Source organism: Zingiber officinale, chromosome 8A (genome assembly GCF_018446385.1).
Source record: "Zingiber officinale cultivar Zhangliang chromosome 8A, Zo_v1.1, whole genome shotgun sequence".
Taxonomy (NCBI): Eukaryota; Viridiplantae; Streptophyta; class Magnoliopsida; order Zingiberales; family Zingiberaceae; genus Zingiber; species Zingiber officinale.
Genome location: NC_056000.1, coordinates 113,596,414 through 113,605,771, shown reverse-complemented (window position 1 = coordinate 113,605,771; position 9,358 = coordinate 113,596,414). Strand labels below are relative to the sequence as shown.

The following is a 9,358-nucleotide window of genomic DNA, read 5'->3' as shown; positions in this document are numbered from 1 at the left end:
GGTGCGGTGCTAAACCAAACCAACTGATGACTCTCTCACCACAAGGGAGACAACGGTCATCAGATGCAATGAATGATGAACATGATATATATATATATAATCATCATCCATGCAACAACCCCAAACCTCATAAATACCTCCGACAAGAGTATAATCGTCATGATACCTCCACGTATCCCACCAAACATATGTACACACTACACATGTATAATCAACCAAAAATCTCCAATAATCCCACCAGACACATGTACACAACCCCACGTGTACAATCAACATGTATCCTCCAGTAAAAACACATCAAACACGGGTATAAACCACATACATACAATCAACACAACTCCAATCATCACACCGGACAGAAGTATACACGACATACGGATGGACAAGCCTCATATGAATACCACCAACGAAGTAATCCCTACCATACATACTCTACATGTACACAAATACCACAGAGTATAGATAATCCAAAGTGTAGACTGTATAAGAATTAAATAGATCATCACAAGGGTCAAGCATCGGTATCAAGCAGGAAAGCAACAAACGAACACGATATAAGATAAAGCATCCTAAACCATCTCGTAAAACCATGCACTAAGCTCAATAAAATCTACATAGAGGCAAGGAAGAAATACCCGCCTTAAAGTGTAGATCGTGCCAAGTAATCCCGTGTCGAGACGCTCGTCCCGAATCCAAGTCCTGCGATCAATATATATTTTATTTAGCTAATTTCATACGATTCAAATAGCTAAATAAAATTCCTAACCCACTAGGATCACTCTAATCAAACCTGATCTCTGATAAATCCTCCAAATAATCCTTAATCCAACTCCTTCTAAACCAAACATAATCCACAACCATCAATTAATCCAATCAAAACTCCTCATGAATTAATCCAATTCAATTAGTTAACTCTTCTTGTTAACATGCTTCAATTATCCAACCCATAACTCATCCAATCCAAAAATCCATAATCTAATATCAATATGAGTTAAATCAATACATCTACTCACCACTTATAATCTAAGCAAGCATAAAACCCTAGATTCCTTAGAAAACCTAATTTAGCATCATACTAATGAGAATACCATAGGTACATCACTAGAAAACACTCACCTTGAGGTATGGCAACAAACCCAGTAGCTCAACAGCCCTCTACCAATCTCTGCACACAACCACCAAGAATTCCTACATCAATTCTTTCCAAGGTCAGTCCAGGAAACAATTACACAACACTGAATTTGCTGGAACCCTAACAAACAAGATCTTTCTCACCACAACAACCCCTTACCTTCACACCCGTGACCTCCACAGCTTCAAGAGTTGGAGTGGCAGTGATCGGCAACAGTGCAATCCTCCAATATTTCGATCTGATGCCTTCATCCAATCCAGAACAGGAAGAACAGCTAAATGGAGACAATTGAGCAAGATTCGGAGTTAAAACAAATCCAGATGAAACTTACCTAAACTAATCGTTCCCTGGTGGTGGCACTCGATCGAGACTCCAGTACACGGCGAGGCAGCGAGGCCGTGGTAGTGCGACCAACGATCAGAAGAGGTTGCGAGAGAAACACATCGGGTGGGGGAAAGAGTGGTTGTCGGCGACGAATCTGAGCTAGGGCACAGCTTCAAGAACGGCTACGGCATCCCGTGGGTCGATGGATTCCAGCATCACGAACGGGAGAGGGAGGAGGGAGACGGGGCATCAGCAATCGGGATGGAGAAGGAAGGTCCGGTGGCGATGGGCTGGACATCACTGGCGCGATCAAGAATCGCCGGCATCACGACTGAGATGCGATGGGAATCGAGAATGGGAGGAAGGAGAGAAACGCCCGTAGCTTGTCTTCCCTCCTAAGCACTCCACCATCAGCCACGCCGGCGACACCGAGATAAGGAGGAGGAGGAGAATCGCCGGTGAGGATCGGGACGAAGTGGACAGGGGAGGAAGAAGAATCGGGGGAAAAGAGGGGTCCTCGGCGCTTATAAGGTAGGTTACTGTAGCATTAATCCCCAAACCTAATTTAGCTTAATCAAAGCCTAAGTCCACTCCTCAATCAATTCCCACCTTTGGGTATTCCAAACAGACCTCCTCTGTACCCAGGATCTATCCCCCTAAAATGGGTCATACAGACTCCGTTTAAATCCCGAAAAATTTCTAGAAATTCCTGAAAAATCCAATAAGATTTTCCGTCCAATAACATTTATTATTTAATTTTGTGGTATTTTACATTCTCCCCCACTAATAAAAAATTTGGTCCCCAAATTTACTGGTCAACTCAGGGACCCTCCTCCAAGGTATCCACCAATCAACATACTCATATGCCACTCATCCAAGTATCATAAACAAATCTCCAACCCTAGTATCATAAACATATCTCTAAGCATGACAATCCACCTCCAAGTGAATAGTGATGACTTTGTGAGCTATGAGCTCACTCTGCTCCTGTTACTCCCACTCTGCAATCTAGCCAACTGTGGATAAATCAAACACCTCTAAAATCCAAAATCCACTATCAATAAATCCTCCAACACATGATAGAGCGCTCAAACTATCCATCACTCTAAGATGAAAATCTATACTAAAGTAAAGCTCCTAACCCAAAGTCTGCTATAACCTCAGTCAAAACATGATGTGAAATCGCTGATCTCCATCCAATATAACCCTCAGAGATATACCATAAGGTCCGGTAATCTCTCCACAGATAATCCTAATACTCAATCCAAAAGAATCATCCCACAAATCGATGGCTAGGGAGCAAAGTCGTCACCCAATAATGAATACCCATACCATCATATCCTCTCCATGTCCTGGATAATCCCACAACAAGATCCGTCAAAACATGCTCCCAACTCCACTCCAGTATCCAAATCAACGGAGATAATCCTACTAATCTCTGATGTTCAACCTCCACTGGCTGACATAATAGACATCAAGCTACCAAGTCCGTGATGTCTTTCTTTATATCGTTCCACTAATAAGAGTGCTCCAATGTCTCCACACATCAGATGTCACCCGAATGTATCGCAAACCCATATCAAGGTGTTTCCTGCAGTAACTCCTCCCGGATAAGAAGTGACTCGAAAACACACACAATCGCCCATAGAAAACAATGAATCTCATTCTCATTACACGAGAATTCTAACTACTGACGCAAGACTGTTTCGCTCATGCTATATCGAAACTGCACCAAATTCCAGGTACAATACCTCTGTGTAGAGTGCAAATCCGTCTACACTAGAAAGTACTACTAAGATAGGTGCAGCTATCAAAACTGATCTCACAGACATCTATCCAGGAAAATTCCATACCCTTCCGAACAATCCAATCAACGGCATAAATGCTGGAGAAAACCCTCAGCTAATCTCTGATAATATCCAGCCAGACCACGAAAGGAACAGTGGACCTCCAGTATAAACTACGCCTACTCCCAACTGATAACAGCCTCTATCTCCTGTGGATCCACCGATATCCTCTACTAAACACAACGTGTCCCAAAAACTCGTAAAAGACAATCGCAATACGTACTACTAAATTCACATATAAATGTTCTCGTCGAAACATCTCTAGAACTATGTGAAGCTAGTGTACATGATCCACCTCGGATCGGGAATAGATCACAACATCGCCAATAAAGACAATGAAAACTGATCCAAACCCTATGAATACCAAGTACACTGAGTCCATGTAAACATCTAAGCATGGCATGCCTAAACGGTAACCCCAAGGACTCATAATGTACGTACCACAGGCTTACTCCACCATAAGATCATCAACAACAAGTCTGTAAACTAATGACCAACTACAATCACTAAATCCCTAAATATCACAGACACATCACTCCTCATGTCTCTATCAACCTCAAACACCAAATAGTAGACCATCAAACTAAATATCCACCAATAGATCATCAACAAATAACATATCATCACACCTGATCTCTTAATATCTATCAATCAAAATCATCCTCAACATCAATCAATCATACCGGATAGTCTCCTACACAAAGATAGAGAAAAACGAAAGCATCCAACCCTCAACACCTATTGCCAACAAACTAAATGTATCCATATAGTCTGCCAAATCTCATCATCTCATCCTTTCTGATAATCAAATATCCACAGTAAAAGAATGTCAATCCAAAGTCATAGGGTCACACAACTCGCTGACTAAGTGTCTACCTAACAAAGAGATATATCCACCACCCTCATCATCATCCTATATATGTCCCTCAACAAATACCGATAAAAGGTCAAACCCTCTAATATGAGATATAGACTACAAGATCTGGTAAAATGATCACGTGGTCAAGGTCTTGAGCCACCTGATAGAGACAATGTTAGCTGAGTCGTCTAACCATTGTCTTGTACCCCATCAAACTGCGATTTCTCCATCCTGAGGCTCAGCAACCTCCAGTATCAAACAATGAACACAAAGATAGAGGAACGCTACAACTAAACAACTGATCAAAATATCTGTCAATCGACGCTCTACCCTCAAAGATCATCATATCCGAATGTACTCTCCAAAATATACCCTTGTAACGGTTGTATCTCAAAGTGTTAAGCACGTAGCTTTACACTTTTCCACACTGTGCGGTATCCTATCTGAATGTACCTTCTAAGTCATCCTACCAGGTACAGACAGTCCATAGTCAAAGTCCCCATGGAATCGGATACGACAATCCTCTACAAACTGACTAAGCCGATAATGGTATACGGCCAATTCAGTCCTTTCTACCCATGACGGTACAAGTCACGTACTCAAGTGAGTCTCCCAAATATCTAACCCAACACAAGTAACCCCAAAGATCAAAATCTCTAAAAATAGAGTATGACGATACCCTAATGATCGAACTGCTAAATAAATCGATCGTCAACTAACTGATCTAATAAGGATAAATCAATCCTCGTCAAAAGCAACTAAGGTAAAATCGATCCACCCCTACCCAAGTCAAGGAGGGTAATCTACTAACCTAACCAACAGGAGTAAATCAATACTCTACCAACAGGGTCAATATGAGTATATAAATACCAACCACTATCCAGCTAATAATAACCTGGACTGGTATGTGACCCTAACTCTCAACCAACTAGTCGTAGTAGACACTAAAACAACTAGTAGTATGATATGACGAATCCCCTGAGACTGTAAAACGTTAAAACGTTGATCTCCAGTAGGTCAACCGTGATCAATGATTGACCCAACACATGAAATGCATGGTACAAGCAAATAAGCAGGTACTAACAGAAGAGTACTAACACATGTCATAAGAAACTATCATGGACAACAGTACATATACCAACAGAAATGTATGATAACCATATGCATACATACCTCCTATAGCTTGGAGAAGTCCTGCTGCTGCCTGGTCCCAAAACTCGAAAAGTCACATCAAGAAAATCGAATCACGAAATCCAAAACACGAATAATAGGCATCGTACCTACTCTGATACCAAAAATTGGTATCAGATAAATCTCGAAAATCCAAAACAAAACAAAGCAGGCATCGAACCTGCTCTGATACCACTAAATTGTCACGCCCCCAAAGGAGTCTCTGCCAGACAAAAATCCGGCAGCACCTCCCCAGTACCGGTGACAATCTGAAGCATCACTACAAGCAAAATACATCAGCCACATGCGGCTGGAATATTTATATACACAACCACGCAGTTATAATAACAGCCCACACGGCTGGAATGAAACAATCACAACCACGCAGTTATATATAAAACAGCCCACACGGCTGTACCAAAACACAGCGGAAAAACGAAGGAAAGCCCACACAACACAAATAAATACAATGCATGCCGGCACGGCTTAAACACAAATACAACACCAAAACCATAGGATAGCCACATGGCTATACGCAAATACAATGCCAAAAATAAGAAAAGAATATACAATAGAAAATGAACACAGTCTTCGGATGTGACGTAGGACCCGGCAGACAGGATACTCCAAGCGACACTCCAACCATCTACCTGAAAACATAAATGTATACATGCGGTGGTGAGTATAGGTAACTCAGCGGGTAATAGAAAAGATAGTGCATGGTCCATAAATAAACATGGAGATCACAAGTATACAGTCTCAGTAGGGAATAAAGAACATGATCATACTATCATAATCAATGCATCTGAACATACCTGACATAATAACCTGACATATAAACTGTACAAACCACAACTAACACAAGGACAGATACATACCCAATCCGGAATCGACGCAAGGTACAAAGATCAATAAACTCACTAGATCTGCAACAGACATACCCGTGACACCTGTGCAATATAAGTACGACTGCACATACATGTAAAATAAATGACATGTATGCAGCATGGCAACCAAATGCAACAATCATATCGCAAACAAATGCAACATACCACAAACACATGCAGCTAGTATCTAGTAGGCATGTATGCAAATATAACCCCGGATGCACCGTGCATCATACGCAAAAGTGCACGATGCTCCATGGTCACCCCGCCACCTCTCCGAACACCACGACCCGTACGGCCGAGAGGCTTGGGTCCGTGACGATCAGACTACCCTCCAACCCACTATATAGTGGTCGAGGCGACATCCGCTAGTAGCTATCTAACTACATAGCATCGTGGTCCCCGATGCCACAACGCCGGATCTCACTAAACCTCGTGACCGGGTGGCACGACAGACTAGCAGAATCGCTCCAACTACCACTACCCATGAGTGGCCGAGGTGCGCTAAACCAAACCAACTGATGACTCTCTCACCACAAGGGAGACAACGGTCATCAGATGCAATGAATGATGAACATGATATATATATATATAATCATCATCCATGCAACAACCCCAAACCTCATAAATACCTCCGACAAGAGTATAATCGTCATGATACCTCCACGTATCCCACCAAACATATGTACACACTACACATGTATAATCAACCAAAAATCTCCAATAATCCCACCAGACACATGTACACAACCCCACGTGTACAATCAACATGTATCCTCCAGTAAAAACACATCAAACACGGGTATAAACCACATACATACAATCAACACAACTCCAATCATCACACCGGACAGAAGTATACACGACATACGGATGGACAAGCCTCATATGAATACCACCAACGAAGTAATCCCTACCATACATACTCTACATGTACACAAATACCACAGAGTATAGATAATCCAAAGTGTAGACTGTATAAGAATCAAATAGATCATCACAAGGGTCAAGCATCGGTATCAAGCAGGAAAGCAACAAACGAACACGATATAAGATAAAGCATCCTAAACCATCTCAGAAAACCATGCACTAAGCTCAATAAAATCTACATAGAGGCAAGGAAGAAATACCCGCCTTAAAGTGTAGATCGTGCCAAGTAATCCCGTGTCGAGACGCTCGTCCCGAATCCAAGTCCTGCGATCAATATATATTTTATTTAGCTAATTTCATACGATTCAAATAGCTAAATAAAATTCCTAACCCACTAGGATCACTCTAATCAAACCTGATCTCTGATAAATCCTCCAAATAATCCTTAATCCAACTCCTTCTAAACCAAACATAATCCACAACCATCAATTAATCCAATCAAAACTCCTCATGAATTAATCCAATTCAATTAGTTAACTCTTCTTGTTAACATGCTTCAATTATCCAACCCATAACTCATCCAATCCAAAAATCCATAATCTAATATCAATATGAGTTAAATCAATACATCTACTCACCACTTATAATCTAAGCAAGCATAAAACCCTAGATTCCTTAGAAAACCTAATTTAGCATCATACTAATGAGAATACCATAGGTACATCACTAGAAAACACTCACCTTGAGGTATGGCAACAAACCCAGTAGCTCAACAGCCCTCTACCAATCTCTGCACACAACCACCAAGAATTCCTACATCAATTCTTTCCAAGGTCAGTCCAGGAAACAATTACACAACACTGAATTTGCTGGAACCCTAACAAACAAGATCTTTCTCACCACAACAACCCCTTACCTTCACACCCGTGACCTCCACAGCTTCAAGAGTTGGAGTGGCAGTGATCGGCAACAGTGCAATCCTCCAATATTTCGATCTGATGCCTTCATCCAATCCAGAACAGGAAGAACAGCTAAATGGAGACAATTGAGCAAGATTCGGAGTTAAAACAAATCCAGATGAAACTTACCTAAACTAATCGTTCCCTGGTGGTGGCACTCGATCGAGACTCCAGTACACGGCGAGGCAGCGAGGCCGTGGTAGTGCGACCAACGATCAGAAGAGGTTGCGAGAGAAACACATCGGGTGGGGGAAAGAGTGGTTGTCGGCGACGAATCTGAGCTAGGGCACAGCTTCAAGAACGGCTACGGCATCCCGTGGGTCGATGGATTCCAGCATCACGAACGGGAGAGGGAGGAGGGAGACGGGGCATCAGCAATCGGGATGGAGAAGGAAGGTCCGGTGGCGATGGGCTGGACATCACTGGCGCGATCAAGAATCGCCGGCATCACGACTGAGATGCGATGGGAATCGAGAATGGGAGGAAGGAGAGAAACGCCCGTAGCTTGTCTTCCCTCCTAAGCACTCCACCATCAGCCACGCCGGCGACACCGAGATAAGGAGGAGGAGGAGAATCGCCGGTGAGGATCGGGACGAAGTGGACAGGGGAGGAAGAAGAATCGGGGGAAAAGAGGGGTCCTCGGCGCTTATAAGGTAGGTTACTGTAGCATTAATCCCCAAACCTAATTTAGCTTAATCAAAGCCTAAGTCCACTCCTCAATCAATTCCCACCTTTGGGTATTCCAAACAGACCTCCTCTGTACCCAGGATCTATCCCCCTAAAATGGGTCATACAGACTCCGTTTAAATCCCGAAAAATTTCTAGAAATTCCTGAAAAATCCAATAAGATTTTCCGTCCAATAACATTTATTATTTAATTTTGTGGTATTTTACAAAAACACAACATGACCTAACTTGACTTGGTTGATCACATTAAAATTACCACGGGGTACTTACATTACATGCTAGTCTCAACATATTAATATTGTCCTTATATATTAATGCTTGACAAGGAATAATTAAAAGTAGTGTTCTATATATATCTACAGCCTTCCACTATTAATTCAACCAATTAATATGTTGTACACTAGAATCTACTACCCTATTGTTGGTTGCTACTCGGAAAACCTAATGGTTCCACTGTACAAAAATTTTGTACAAAGGTCTGAACCTTTTCCTAGCTACCATGTGTTCTTTTAAATTAAACTTGGATCGCCTGCGGAACTTAACACGTTTGATCCAAAGTTTAATTTATTTGTTCTTTTAGGTTTAGACTTGGATCTCCTGCGGAACTTAACACGTTCGATCCA

The 9,358-nt window shown here is 42.0% G+C and overlaps 2 long non-coding RNA genes across 2 annotated transcripts; both read right to left on the bottom strand.

Annotated features, from left to right (window-relative positions):
• Positions 1–660: 660 nt before the first annotated feature.
• On the bottom strand, positions 661–2,678 carry LOC122012522. Its single transcript, XR_006120247.1, has 4 exons — positions 1,464–2,678; positions 1,292–1,377; positions 1,117–1,188; positions 661–699 (listed from the first exon to the last, which is right to left on the bottom strand). It is a non-coding gene; the product is annotated as an uncharacterized LOC122012522 (long non-coding RNA).
• A 4,696-nt stretch (positions 2,679–7,374) lies between these two features.
• LOC122012519 lies at positions 7,375–8,911 on the bottom strand. Its single transcript, XR_006120245.1, has 4 exons — positions 8,178–8,911; positions 8,006–8,091; positions 7,831–7,902; positions 7,375–7,413 (listed from the first exon to the last, which is right to left on the bottom strand). It is a non-coding gene; the product is annotated as an uncharacterized LOC122012519 (long non-coding RNA).
• Positions 8,912–9,358: the final 447 nt, after the last annotated feature.